The sequence below is a fragment of the Hyla sarda genome, chromosome 1 (assembly GCF_029499605.1).
Source record: "Hyla sarda isolate aHylSar1 chromosome 1, aHylSar1.hap1, whole genome shotgun sequence".
Lineage (NCBI taxonomy): Eukaryota > Metazoa > Chordata > Amphibia > Anura > Hylidae > Hyla > Hyla sarda.
The window spans coordinates 257,540,975-257,555,406 of NC_079189.1; the positions used below are offsets into that span (position 1 = coordinate 257,540,975).

The following is a 14,432-nucleotide window of genomic DNA, read 5'->3' on the forward strand; positions in this document are numbered from 1 at the left end:
CCGGTACTTACCGGGCTATAAGATCTGTACCAGTCTGCGATCTGACGAGAGCAGGCGCGTTAAGCTTAGGATGGCCGTCGACAGCTTCACACCTTGTATACTGTGGATTTAAGCATCAATAAATTATTTTCGGAATCGGAGCGGAAGGCAGCAATAGAGCAAAATGTCAACGGCACCCGGGAATCCCAGCCAGTCTCCCATGCCAGTACTTACCGGGCCCTAAGCTGGGTAGCAGTCTGCGATCTGACAAGAGCAGGCGCGTTCAGCTTAGGATGGCCGTTGACATCTTCACGCCTTGTATACTGTGGATTTAAGCATCAATAAATATTTTTTTTTATCGGAGAGGAAGGCGGCAACAGATCAAAATGTCAATAGCACCTTGGATTGCCAGCCAGTCTCCCATGCCCCTACTTGCCGGGCAGCAGTCTGCGATCTGACAAGAACAGGCGCATTCAGCTTAGGATAGCCGTAGACGGCTTCACACCCTGTATATTGTGGATTTAAGCATCAATAAATCCTGTTCGGAATCGGAGCAAAATGTCTACAGAGCTACAGAACAAAATGTCAACAACACCTGAGATTCCCAGCCAGTCTCCCATGCTGGTACTTACCGGGCCCTAAGCTGGGAAGCAGTCTGCGATCCGACGAGAGCAGGCGCGTTCAGCTTAGGATGGCCGTTAACAGCTTCACGCCCTTTATACTGTGCATTTAAGCATCAATAAATCCTTTTCCGAATCGGAGCGGAAGGCGGCAACAGATTAAAATGTCAACTGCACCCGGGATTCCCAGCCAGTCTCCCATGCTGGTACTTACCAGGCCCTAAGCTGGGTAGCAGTCTGCGATCTGACGAGAGCACGCGCGTTCAGCTTATGATGGCCGTTGACAGCTTCACACTTTGTATACTGTGGACTTAAGCATCAATAAATAATTTTCGGAATCGGAGCAGAAACAGAGCAAAATGTCAACTGCACCCGGGATTCCCAGCCAGTCTCCCATGCCAGTACTTACCGAGCTCTAAGCTGGGTAGCAGTCTGCGATCTGACGAGAGCAGGCACGTTCAGATTACGATGGCCATTGACAGCTTCATGCTTTTTATACTGTGCATTTAAGCATCAATAAATCCTTTTCGGAATCGGAGAGGAAGGCGGCAACAGAGCAAAATGTCAATAGCACCTTGGATTCCCAGCCAGTCTCCCATGCCAATACTTACCGGGCCCTAAGCTGGGTAGCAGTCTGCGATCTGACAAGAGCAGGCGCGTTCAGCTTAGGATGGCCATTGACAGCTTCATGCTTTTTATACTGTGCATTTAAGCATCAATAAATCCTTTTCGGAATAGGAACGGAAGGCGGCAACAGAGCAAAATGTCAACTGCACCCGGGATTCCCAGCCAGTCTCCCATGCCGGTACTTACCGGGCCCTAAGCTGCGTAGCAGTCTGCGATCTGACGAGAGTAGGCACGTTCAGCTTAGGATGGCCGTTGACATGTTCACGCCTTGTATACTGTGGATTTAAGCATCAGTAAATATTTTTTTTAATCGAAGAGGAAGGCGGCAACAGAGCAAAATGTCAATAGCACCTTGGATTGCCAGCCAGTCTCCCATGCCCCTACTTGCCGGGCAGCAGTCTGCGATCTGACAAGAACAGGCGCATTCAGCTTAGGATAGCCGTAGACGGCTTCACACCCTGTATACTGTGGATTTAAGCATCAATAAATCCTTTTCGGAATCGGAGCAAAATGTCTACAGAGCTACAGAGCAAAATGTCAACAACACCTGAGACTCCCAGCCAGTCTCCCATGCTGGTACTTACCGGGCCCTAAGCTGGGTTACAGTCTGCAATCTGACGAGAGCAGGCGCGTTCAGCTTAGGATGGCTGTTGACAGCTTCACGCCCTGTGTACTGTGGATTTAAGCATCAAAAAATCCTTTTCGGAATCGGAGCGTAAGGCGGCAACAGAGCAAAATGTCAATGACACCTGGGATTCCCAGCCAGTCTCCCATGCAGGTACTTACCGGGCCCTAAGCTGGGTAGCAGTCTGCGATCTGACGAGAGCAGGCGCGTTCAGCTTAGGATGGCCGTTGACAGCTTCACACTTTGTATACTGTGGATTTAAGCATCAATAAATAATTTTCGGAATCGGAGCAGAAACAGAGTAAAATGTCAACTGCACCCGGGATTCCCTGCCAGTCTCCCATGCTGGTACTTACGAGGCCCTAAGCTGGGTAGCAGTCTGCGATCTGACAAGAACAGGCGCATTCAGCTTAGGATAGCCGTAGACGGCTTCACACCCTGTATACTGTGGATTTAAGCATCAATAAATCCTTTTCGGAATCGGAGCAAAATGTCTACAGAGCTACAGAGCAAAATGTCAACAACACCTGAAATTCCCAGCCAGTCTCCCATACTGGTACTTACCGGGCCCTAAAATGGGTAGCAGTCTGCAATCTGACGAGAGCAGGCGCATTCAGCTTAGGATGGCCGTAGACATCTTCACACCCTGTATACTGTGGATTTAAGCATCAATAAATCCTTTTCGGAATCGGCGCGGAAGGCGGCAACAGAACAAAATGTCAACGACACCTGGGATTCCCAGCCAGTCTCCCACGCTGGTACTTACCTGGCCCTAAGCTGGGTAGCAGTCTGCGATCTGATGAGAGCAGGCGCGTTCAGCTTAGGATGGCCGTTGACAGCTTCTTGCCCTTTATACTGTGCATTTAAGCATCAATAAATCCTTTTCGGAATCGGAACGGAAGGCGGCAACAGAGCAAAATGTCAACGGCAGCCGGGATTCCCAGCCAGTGTCCCATGCCAGTACTTACCGGGCCCTAAGCTGGGTAGCAGTCTATGATCTGACGAGAGCAGGCACGTTCAGCTTAGGATGGCCATTGACAGCTTCATGCTTTTTATACTGTGGATTTAAGCATCAATAAATCCTTTTCGGAATCGGAGAGGAAGCCGGCAACAGAGCAAAATGTCAATAGCACCTTGGATTGCCAGCCAGTCTCCCATGCCCGTACTTGCCGGGCAGCAGTCTGCGATCTGACAAGAACAGGCACATTCAGCTTAGGATAGCCGTAGACGGCTTCACACAATGTATACTGTGGATTTAAGCATCAATAAATCCTTTTCGGAATCGGAACGGAAGGCGGCAACAGAGCAAAATGTCAACGGCAGCCTGGATTCCCAGCCAGTGTCCCATGCCGGTACTTAACGGGTCCTAAGATCTGTACCAGTCTGCGATCTGACGAGAGCAGGCGCGTTAAGCTTAGGATGGCCGTCGACAGCTTCACACCTTGTATACTGTGGATTTAAGCATCAATAAATTATTTTCGGAATCGGAGCAGAAGGCAGCAATAGAACAAAATGTCAACGGCAACCGGGATTCCCAGCCAGTCTACCATGCCAGTACTTACCGGGCCCTAAGCTGGGTAGCAGTCTGCGATCTGACGAGAGCAGGCGCGTTCAGCTTAGGATGGCCATTGACAGCTTCATGCTTTTTATACTGTGCATTTAAGCATCAATAAATTCTTTTCGGAATCGGAACGGAAGGCGGCAACAGAGCAAAATTTCAACTGCACCCGGGATTCCCAGCCAGTCTCCCATGCCGGTACTTACTGGGCCCTAAGCTGGGTAGCAGTCTGCGATCTGACGAGAGCAGGCGCGTTCAGCTTAGGATGGCCGTTGAAATCTTCATGCATTGTATAATGTGGATTTAAGCATCAATAAATATTTTTATTAATCGGAGTGGAAGGCGGCAACAGAGCAAAATGTCAATGGAACCTTGGATTGCCAGCCAGTCTCCCACGCCGGTATCTGCCGGGCAGCAGTCTGCGATCTGAGGAGAGCAGACACGTTCAGCTTAGGATGGCCGTTGACAGCTTCACACCCTGTATATTGTGGATTTAAGCATCAATAAATCCTTTTCCGAATCGGAGCGGAAGGCGGCAACAGATTAAAATGTCAACTGCACCCGGGATTCCAGCCAGTCTACCATGCTGGTACTTACCAGGCCCTAAGCTGGGTAGCAGTCTGCGATCTGACGAGAGCAGGCGCGTTCAGCTTAGGATGGCCGTTGACAGCTTCACACTTTGTATACTGTGGATTTAAGCATCAATAAATAATTTTCGGAATCGGAGCAGAAACAGAGCAAAATGTCAACTGCACCCGGGATTCCCAGCCAGTCTCCCATGCTGGTACTTACCAGGCCCGAAGCTGGGTAGCAGTCTGCGATCTGACGAGAACAGACACATTCAGCTTAGGATGGCCGTAGACATCTTCACACCCTGTATACTGTGGATTTAAGCATCAATAAATCCTTTACGGAATCGGAGCAGAAGGCGGCAACAGAGCAAAATGTCAACGACACCTGGGATTCCCAGTCAGTCTCCCATGCTGGTACTTACCAGGCCCTAAGCTGGGTAGCAGTCTGCGATCTGACGAGAGCAGGCGCGTTCAGCTTAGGTTGGCCGTTGACATCTTCTCGTCCTTTATACTGTGCATTTAAGCATCAATAAATCCTTTTCGGAATCGGAACGGAAGGCGGCAACAGAGCAAAATGTCAACGGCAGCCGGGATTCCCAGCCAGTGTCCCATGCCGGTACTTACCGGGCCGTAAGATCTGTACCAGTCTGCGATCTGACGAGAGCAGGCACGTTAAGCTTAGGATGGCCGTCGACAGCTTCACACCTTGTATACTGTGGATTTAAGCATCAATAAATTATTTTCGGAATCGGAGCGGAAGGCAGCAATAGAGCAAAATGTCAACGGCACCTGGGATTCCCAGCCAGTCTCCCATGCCAGTACTTACCGGTCCCTAAGCTGGGTAGCAGTCTGCGATCTGACGAGAGCAGGCGCGTTCAGCTTATAATGGCCATTGAAAGCTTCATGCTTTTTATACTGTGCATTTAAGCATCAATAAATCCTTTTCGGAATCGGAGAGGAAGGCGGCAACAGAGCAAAATGTCAATAGCACCTTGGATTGCCAGCCAGTCTCCCATGCCCGTACTTGCCGGGCAGCAGTCTGCAATCTGACAAGAACAGGCATATTCAGCTTAGGATAGCCGTAGACGGCCTCACACAATGTATACTGTGGATTTAAGCATCAATAAATCCTTTTCGGAATCGGAACGGAAGGCGGCAACAGAGCAAAATGTCAACGGCAGCCGGGATTCCCAGCCAGTGTCCCATGCCGGTACTTACCGGGCCCTAAGATCTGTACCAGTCTGCGATCTGACGAGAGCAGGCGCGTTAAGCTTAGGATGGCCGTCGACAGCTTCACACCTTGTATACTGTGGATTTAAGCATCAATAAATTATTTTCGGAATCGGAGCGGAAGGCAGCAATAGAGCAAAATGTCAACAGCAACCGGGATTCCCAGTCAGTCTCCCATGCCAGTACTTACCGGGCCCTAAGCTGGGTAGCAGTCTGCGATCTGACGAGAGCAGGCGCGTTCAGCTTAGAATGGCCATTGACAGCTTCATGCTTTTTATACTGTGCATTTAAGCATCAATAAATCCTTTTCGGAATCGAAACGGAAGGCGGCAACAGAGCAAAATGTCAACTGCACCCGGGATTCCCAGCCAGTCTCCCATGCCGGTACTTACTGGGCAGCAGTCTGCAATCTGACGAGAGCAGGCGCGTTCAGCTTAGGATGGCCGTTGACATCTTCACGCCTTGTATATTGTGGATTTAAGCATCAATAAATTATTTTCGGAATCGGAGCGGAAGGCAGCAATAGAGCAAAATGTCAACAGCAACCGGGATTCCCAGCCAGTCTCCCATGCCAGTACTTACCGGGCCCTAAGCTGGGTAGCAGTCTGCGATCTGACGAGAGCAGGCACGTTCAGCTTAGGATGGCCATTGAAAGCTTCATGCTTTTTATACTGTGCATTTAAGCATCAATAAATCCTTTTCGGAATCGAAGCGGAAGGCGGCAACAGATTAAAATGTCAACTGCACCCTGGATTCCCAGCCAGTCTCCCATGCTGGTACTTACCAGGCCCTAAGCTGGGTAGCAGTCTGCGATCTGACGAGAGCAGGCGCGTTCAGCTTAGGATGGCCGTTGACAGCTTCACACTTTGTATACTGTGGATTTAAGCATCAATAAATAATTTTCGGAATCAGAGCAAAATGTCAACTGCACCCGGGATTCCCAGCCAGTCTCCCATGCTGGTACTTACCAGGCCCGAAGCTGGGTAGCAGTCTGCGATCTGACAAGAACTGACACATTCAGCTTAGGATGGCCGTAGACATTTTCACACCCTGTATACTGTGGATTTAAGCATCAATAAATCCTTTACGGAATCGGAGCAGAAGACGGCAACAGAGCAAAATGTCAACGACACCTGGGATTCCCAGTCAGTCTCCCATGCTGGTACTAACCGGGCCCTAAGCTGGGTAGCAGTCTGCGATCTGACGAGAGCAGGCGCGATCAGCTTAGGTTGGCCGTTGACATCTTCTCATCCTTTATACTGTGCATTTAAGCATCAATAAATCCTTTTCGGAATCGGAACGGAAGGCGGCAACAGAGCAAAATGTCAACGGCAGCCGGGATTCCCAGCCAGTGTCTCATGCCGGTACTTACCGGGCCCTAAGATCTGTACCAGTCTGCGATCTGACGAGAGCAGGCGCGTTAAGCTTAGGATGGCCGTCGACAGCTTCACACCTTGTATACTGTGGATTTAAGCATCAATAAATTATTTTCGGAATCGGAGCGGAAGGCAGCAATAGAGCAAAATGTCAACGGCACCTGGGATTCCGAGCCAGTCTCCCATGCCAGTACTTACCGGGCCCTAAGCTGGGTAGCAGTCTGCGATCTGACGAGAGCAGGCGCGTTTAGCTTAGGATGGCTATTGACAGCTTCATGCTTTTTATACTGTGCATTTAAGCATCAATAAATCCTTTTCGGAATCGGAGCGGAAGGCGGCTACAGAGCAAAATGTCAACAACACCTGGGATTCCTAGCCAGTCTCCCATGCTGGTACTTACTGGGCCCTAAGCTGGGTAGCAGTCTGCGATCTGACGAGAGCAGGCACGTTCAGCTTAGAATGGCCGTTGACAGCATCACGCCCTTTATACTGTGCATTTAAGCATCAATAAATCCTTTTCCGAATCGGAGCGGAAGGCGGCAACAGATTAAAATGTCAACTGCACCCGGGATTCCCAGCCAGTCTCCCATGCTGGTACTTACCAGGGCCTAAGCTGGGTAGCAGTCTGCGATCTGACGAGAGCAGGAGCGTTCAGCATAGGATGGCCGTTGACAGCTTCACACTTTGTATACTGTGCATTTAAGCATCAATAAATCCTTTTCGGAATCGGAACGGAAGGCGGCAACAGAGCAAAATGTCAACGGCAACCGTGATTCCCAGCCAGTCTCCCATGCCGGTACTTACTGGGCCCTAAGCTGGGTAGCAGTCTGCGATCTGACGAGAGCAGGCGCGTTCAGTTTAAGATGGCCGTTGACATCTTCACGCCTTGTATATTGTGGATTTAAGCATCAATAAATATTTTTTTAATCGGAGAGGAAGGCGGCAACAGAGCAAAATGTCAATGGCACCTTGGATTGCCAGCCAGTCTCCCATGCCAGTAACTGCCGGGCAGCAGTCTGCGATCTGAGGAGAGCAGGCACGTTCAGGCTTAGGATGGCCGTTGACAGCTTCACACCCTGTATATTGTGGATTTAAGCATCAATAAATCCTTTTCCGAATCGGAGCGGAAGGCGGCAACAGATTAAAATGTCAACTGCACCCGGGATTCCCAGCCAGTCTCCCATGCTGGTACTTACCAGGCCCTAAGCTGGGTAGCAGTCTGCGATCTGACGAGAGCAGGCGCGTTCAGCTTAGGATGGCCGTTGACAGCCACACGCTTTGTATTCTGTGGATTTAAGCATCAATAAATAATTTTCGGAATCGGAGCAGAAACAGAGCAAAATGTCAACTGCACCCGGGATTCCCAGCCAGTCTCCCATGCTGGTACTTACCAGGCCCGAAGCTGGGTAGCAGTCTGCGATCTGACGAGAACTGACACATTCAGCTTAGGATGGCCGTAGACATTTTCACACCGTGTATACTGTGGATTTAAGCATCAATAAATCCTTTACGGAATCAGAGCGGAAGGCGGCAACAGAGCAAAATGTCAACGACACCTGGGATTCCCAGTCAGTCTCCCATGCTGGTACTTACCGGGCCCTATGCTGGGTAGCAGTCTGCGATCTGACGAGAGCAGGCGCGATCAGCTTAGGTTGGCCGTTGACATCTTCTCATCCTTTATACTGTGCATTTAAGCATCAATAAATCCTTTTCGGAATCGGAACGGAAGGCGGCAACAGAGCAAAATGTCAACGACAGCCGGGATTCCCAGCCAGTGTCTCATGCCGGTACTTACCGGGCCCTAAGATCTGTACCAGTCTGCGATCTGACGAGAGCAGGCGCGTTAAGCTTAGGATGGCCATTGACAGCTTCACGATTTTTATACTGTGCATTTAAGCATCAATAAATCCTTTTCGGAATCGGAACGGAAGGCGGCAACAGAGCAAAATGTCAACGGCAGCCGGGATTCCCAGCCAGTCTCCCATGCCGGTACTTACTGGGCACTAAGCTGGGTAGCAGTCTGCGATCTGACGAGAGCAGGCACGTTCAGCTTAGGATGGCTGTTGACATCTTCACGCATTGTATAATGTGGATTTAAGCATCGATAAATATTTTTATTAATCGGAGAGGAAGGCGGCAACAGAGCAAAATGTCAATGGCACCTTGGATTGCCAGCCAGTCTCCCACGCCGGTATCTGCCGGGCAGCAGTCTGCGATCTGAGGAGAGCAGACACGTTCAGCTTAGGATGGCCGTTGACAGCTTCACACCCTGTATATTGTGGATTTAAGCATCAATAAATCCTTTTCCGAATCGGAGCGGAAGGCGGCAACAGATTAAAATGTCAACTGCACCCGGGATTCCAGCCAGTCTACCATGCTGGTACTTACCAGGCCCTAAGCTGGGTAGCAGTCTGCGATCTGACGAGAGCAGGCACGTTCAGCTTAGAATGGCCGTTGACAGCTTCACACTTTGTATACTGTGGATTTAAGCATCAATAAATAATTTTCGGAATCGGAGCAGAAACAGAGCAAAATGTCAACTGCACCCGGGATTCCCAGCCAGTCTCCCATGCTGGTACTTACCAGGCCCGAAGACTGGGTAGCAGTCTGCGATCTGACGAGAACAGACACATTCAGCTTAGGATGGCCGTAGACATCTTCACACCCTGTATACTGTGGATTTAAGCATCAATAAATCCTTTACGGAATCGGAGCGGAAGGTGGCAACTGAGCAAAATGTCAACGACACCTGGGATTCCCAGTCAGTCTCCCATGCTGGTACTTACCGGGCCCTAAGCTGGGTAGCAGTCTGCGATCTGACAAGAGCAGGCGCGTTCAGCTTAGGTTGGCCGTTGACATCTTCTCGTCCTTTATACTGTGCATTTAAGCATCAATAAATCCTTTTCGGAATCGGAACGGAAGGCAGCAACAGAGCAAAATGTCAACGGCAGCCGGGATTCCCAGCCAGTGTCCCATGCCGGTACTTACCGGGCCCTAAGATCTGTACCAGTCTGCGATCTGACGAGAGCAGGCGCGTTAAGCATAGGATGGCCGTCGACAGCTTCACACCTTGTATACTGTGGATACTGTGGATTTAAGCATCAATAAATTATTTTCGGAATCGGAGCGGAAGGCAGCAATAGAGCAAAATGTCAACGGCACCTGGGATTCCCAGCCAGTCTCCCATGCCAGTACTTACCGGGCCCTAAGCTGGGTAGCAGTCTGCGATCTGACGAGAGCAGGCGCGTTCAGCTTAGGATGGCCATTGACAGCTTCATGCTTTTTATACTGTGCATTTAAGCATCAACAAATCCTTTTCGGAATCGGAGAGGAAGGCGGCAACAGAGCAAAATGTCAATAGCACCTTGGATTGCCAGCCAGTCTCCCATGCCCGTACTTGCCGGGCAGCAGTCTGCGATCTGACAAGAACAGGCACATTCAGCTTAGGATAGCCGTAGACGGCTTCACACAATGTATACTGTGGATTTAAGCATCAATAAATCCTTTTCGGAATCGGAACGGAAGGCGGCAACAGAGCAAAATGTCAACGGCAGCCGGGATTCCCAGTCAGTGTCCCATGCCGGTACTTACCGGGCACTAAGATCTGTACCAGTCTGCGATCTGACGAGAGCAGGCGCGTTAAGCTTAGGATGGCCGTCGACAGCTTCACACCTTGTATACTGTGGATTTAAGCATCAATAAATTATTTTCGGAATCGGAGCGGAAGGCAGCAATAGAGCAAAATGTCAACGGAAACCGGGATTCCCAGCCAGTGTCCCATGCCGGTACTTACCGGGCCCTAAGATCTGTACCAGTCTGCGATCTGACGAGAGCAGGCGCGTTAAGCTTAGGATGGCCGTCGACAGCTTCACACCTTGTATACTGTGGATTTAAGCATCAATAAATTCTTTTCGGAATCGGAGCGGAAGGCAGCAATAGAGCAAAATGTCAACCGGGATTCCCAGCCAGTCTCCCATGCCAGTATTCACTGGGCCCTAAGCTGGGTAGCAGTCTGCGATCTGACGAGAGCAAGCGCATTCAGCTTAGGATGGCCATTGACAGCTTCATGCTTTTTATACTGTGCATTTAAGCATCAATAAATCCTTTTCGGAATCGGAACGGAAGGCGGCAACAGAGCAAAATGTCAACTGCACCCGGGATTCCCAGCCAGTCTCCCATGCCGGTACTTACTGGGCCCTAAGCTGGGTAGCAGTCTGCGATCTGAGGAGAGCAGGCGCGTTCAGTTTAGGATGGCCGTTGACATCTTCACGCCTTGTATATTGTGGATTTAAGCATCAATAAATATTTTTTTAATCGGAGAGGAAGGCGGCAACAGAGCAAAATGTCAATGGCACCTTGGATTGCCAGCCAGTCTCCCATGCCGGTAACTGCCGGGCAGCAGTCTGCGATCTGAGGAGAGCAGGCACGTTCAGGCTTAGGATGGCCGCTGACAGCTTCACACCCTGTATATTGTGGATTTAAGCATCAATAAATCCTTTTCCGAATCGGAGCGGAAGGCGGCAACAGATTAAAATGTCAACTGCACCCGGGATTCCCAGCCAGTCTCCCATGCCAGTACTTACCAGGCCCTAAGCTGGGTAGCAGTCTGCGATCTGACGAGAGCAGGCGCGTTCAGCATAGGATGGCCGTTGACAGCTTCACACTTTGTATACTGTGCGTTTAAGCATCAATAAATCCTTTTCGGAATCGGAACGGAAGGCGGCAACAGAGCAAAATGTCAACGGCAACTGTGATTCCCAGCCAGTGTCCCATGCCAGTACTTACCGGGCCCTAAGATCTGTACCAGTCTGCGATCTGACGAGAGCAGGCGCGTTAAGCTTAGGATGGCCATTGACAGCTTCACGATTTTTATACTGTGCATTTAAGCATCAATAAATCCTTTTCGGAATCGGAACGGAAGGCGGCAACAGAGCAAAATGTCAACGGCAGCCGGGATTCCCAGCCAGTCTCCCATGCCAGTACTTACTGGGCACTAAGCTGGGTAGCAGTCTGCGATCTGACGAGAGCAGGCACGTTCAGCTTAGGATGGCCGTTGACATCTTCAAGCATTGTATAATGTGGATTTAAGCATCAATAAATATTTTTATTAATCGGAGAGGAAGGCGGCAACAGAGCAAAATGTCAATGGCACCTTGGATTGCCAGCCAGTCTCCCACGCCGGTATCTGCCGGGCAGCAGTCTGCGATCTGAGGAGAGCAGACACGTTCAGCTTAGGATGGCCGTTGACAGCTTCACACCCTGTATATTGTGGATTTAAGCATCAATAAATTATTTTCGGAATCGGAGCGGAAGGCAGCAATAGAGCAAAATGTCAACGGCACCTGGGATTCCCAGACAGTCTCCCATGCCAGTACTTACCGGGCCCTAAGCTGGGTAGCAGTCTGCGATCTGACGAGAGCAGGCGCGTTCAGCTTAGGATGGCCACTGACAGCTTCATGCTTTTTATACTGTGCATTTAAGCATCAATAAATCCTTTTCGGAATCGGAGAGGAAGGCGGCAACAGAGCAAAATGTCAATAGCACCTTGGATTGCCAGCCAGTCTCCCATGCCCGTACTTGCCGGACAGCAGTCTGCGATCTGACAAGAACAGGCACATTCAGCTTAGGATAGCCGTAGACGGCTTCACACAATGTATACTGTGGATTTAAGCATCAATAAATCCTTTTCGGAATCGGAACGGAAGGCGGCAACAGAGCAAAATGTCAACGGCAGCCGGGATTCCCAGCCAGTGTCCCATGCCGGTACTTACCGGGCACTAAGATCTGTACCAGTCTGCGATCTGACGAGAGCAGGCGCGTTAAGCTTAGGATGGCCGTCGACAGCTTCACACCTTGTATACTGTGGATTTAAGCATCAATAAATCCTTTTCCGAATCGGAGCGGAAGGCGGCAACAGATTAAAATGTCTACTGCACCCGGGATTCCAGCCAGTCTACCATGCTGGTACTTACCAGGCCCTAAGCTGGGTAGCAGTCTGCGATCTGACGAGAGCAGGCGCGTTCAGCTTAGGATGGCCGTTGACAGCTTCACACTTTGTATACTGTGGATTTAAGCATCAATAAATAATTTTCGGAATCGGAGCAGAAACAGAGCAAAATGTCAACTGCACCCGGGATTCCCAGCCAGTCTCCCATGCTGGTACTTACCAGGCCCGAAGACTGGGTAGCAGTCTGCGATCTGACGAGAACAGACACATTCAGCTTAGGATGGCCGTAGACATCTTCACACCCTGTATACTGTGGATTTAAGCATCAATAAATCCTTTACGGAATCGGAGCGGAAGGCGGCAACAGAGCAAAATGTCAACGACACCTGGGATTCCCAGTCAGTCTCCCATGCTGGTACTTACCGGGCCCTAAGCTGGGTAGCAGTCTGCGATCTGACGAGAGCAGGCGCGTTCAGCTTAGGTTGGCCGTTGACATCTTCTCGTCCTTTATACTGTGCATTTAAGCATCAATAAATCCTTTTCGGAATCGGAACGGAAGGCGGCAACAGAGCAAAATGTCAACGGCAGCCGGGATTCCCAGCCAGTGTCCCATGCCGGTACTTACCGGGCCCTAAGATCTGTACCAGTCTGCGATCTGACGAGAGCAGGCGCGTTAAGCTTAGGATGGCCGTCGACAGCTTCACACCTTGTATACTGTGGATTTAAGCATCAATAAATTATTTTCGGAATCGGAGCGGAAGGCAGCAATAGAGCAAAATGTCAACGGCACCTGGGATTCCCAGCCAGTCTCCCATGCCAGTACTTACCGGGCCCTAAGCTGGGTAGCAGTCTGCGATCTGACGAGAGCAGGCGCGTTCAGCTTAGGATGGCCACTGACAGCTTCATGCTTTTTATACTGTGCATTTAAGCATCAATAAATCCTTTTCGGAATCGGAGAGGAAGGCGGCAACAGAGCAAAATGTCAATAGCACCTTGGATTGCCAGCCAGTCTCCCATGCCCGTACTTGCCGGACAGCAGTCTGCGATCTGACAAGAACAGGCACATTCAGCTTAGGATAGCCGTAGACGGCTTCACACAATGTATACTGTGGATTTAAGCATCAATAAATCCTTTTCGGAATCGGAACGGAAGGCGGCAACAGAGCAAAATGTCAACGGCAGCCGGGATTCCCAGCCAGTGTCCCATGCCGGTACTTACCGGGCACTAAGATCTGTACCAGTCTGCGATCTGACGAGAGCAGGCGCGTTAAGCTTAGGATGGCCGTCGACAGCTTCACACCTTGTATACTGTGGATTTAAGCATTAATAAATTCTTTTCGGAATCGGAGCGGAAGGCAGCAATAGAGCAAAATGTCAACGGCAACCGGGATTCCCAGCCAGTCTCCCATGCCAGTACTTACCGGGCCCTAAGCTGGGTAGCAGTCTGCGATCTGACGAGAGCAGGCGCGTTCTGCTTAGGATGGCCATTGACAGCTGCATGCTTTTTATACTGTGCATTTAAGCATCAATAAATCCTTTTCGGAATCGGAACGGAAGGCGGCAACAGAGCAAAATGTCAACTGCACCCGGGATTCCCAGCCAGTCTCCCATGCCGGTACTTACTGGGCCCTAAGCTGGGTAACAGTCTGCGATCTGACGAGAGCAGGCGCGTTCAGCTTAGGATGGCCGTTGACAGCTTCACACCCTTTATACTGTGCATTTAAGCATCAATAAATCCTTTTCCGAATCGGAGCGGAAGGCGGCAACAGATTAAAATGTCAACTGCACCTGGGATTCCCAGCCAGTCTCCCATGCTGGTACTTACCAGGCCCTAAGCTGGGTAGCAGTCTGCGATCTGACGAGAGCAGGCGCGTTCAGCATAGGATGGCCGTTGACAG

At 50.3% G+C, this 14,432-nt stretch overlaps 9 pseudogenes; all 9 read right to left on the bottom strand.

The window, feature by feature from the left end:
- Positions 1-2,568: 2,568 nt before the first annotated feature.
- Positions 2,569-2,688, bottom strand: LOC130315474 (5S ribosomal RNA; annotated as a pseudogene).
- A 1,666-nt stretch (positions 2,689-4,354) lies between these two features.
- Positions 4,355-4,474, bottom strand: LOC130326922 (5S ribosomal RNA; annotated as a pseudogene).
- An 878-nt stretch (positions 4,475-5,352) lies between these two features.
- Positions 5,353-5,472, bottom strand: LOC130323570 (5S ribosomal RNA; annotated as a pseudogene).
- An 860-nt stretch (positions 5,473-6,332) lies between these two features.
- LOC130335268 (5S ribosomal RNA) lies at positions 6,333-6,452 on the bottom strand (annotated as a pseudogene).
- Positions 6,453-7,734: 1,282 nt separating this feature from the next.
- On the bottom strand, positions 7,735-7,854 carry LOC130349985 (5S ribosomal RNA; annotated as a pseudogene).
- Positions 7,855-9,737: 1,883 nt separating this feature from the next.
- Positions 9,738-9,857, bottom strand: LOC130337601 (5S ribosomal RNA; annotated as a pseudogene).
- Positions 9,858-11,917: 2,060 nt separating this feature from the next.
- LOC130352444 (5S ribosomal RNA) lies at positions 11,918-12,037 on the bottom strand (annotated as a pseudogene).
- Positions 12,038-12,908: 871 nt separating this feature from the next.
- LOC130334061 (5S ribosomal RNA) lies at positions 12,909-13,028 on the bottom strand (annotated as a pseudogene).
- A 284-nt stretch (positions 13,029-13,312) lies between these two features.
- LOC130322171 (5S ribosomal RNA) lies at positions 13,313-13,432 on the bottom strand (annotated as a pseudogene).
- Positions 13,433-14,432: the final 1,000 nt, after the last annotated feature.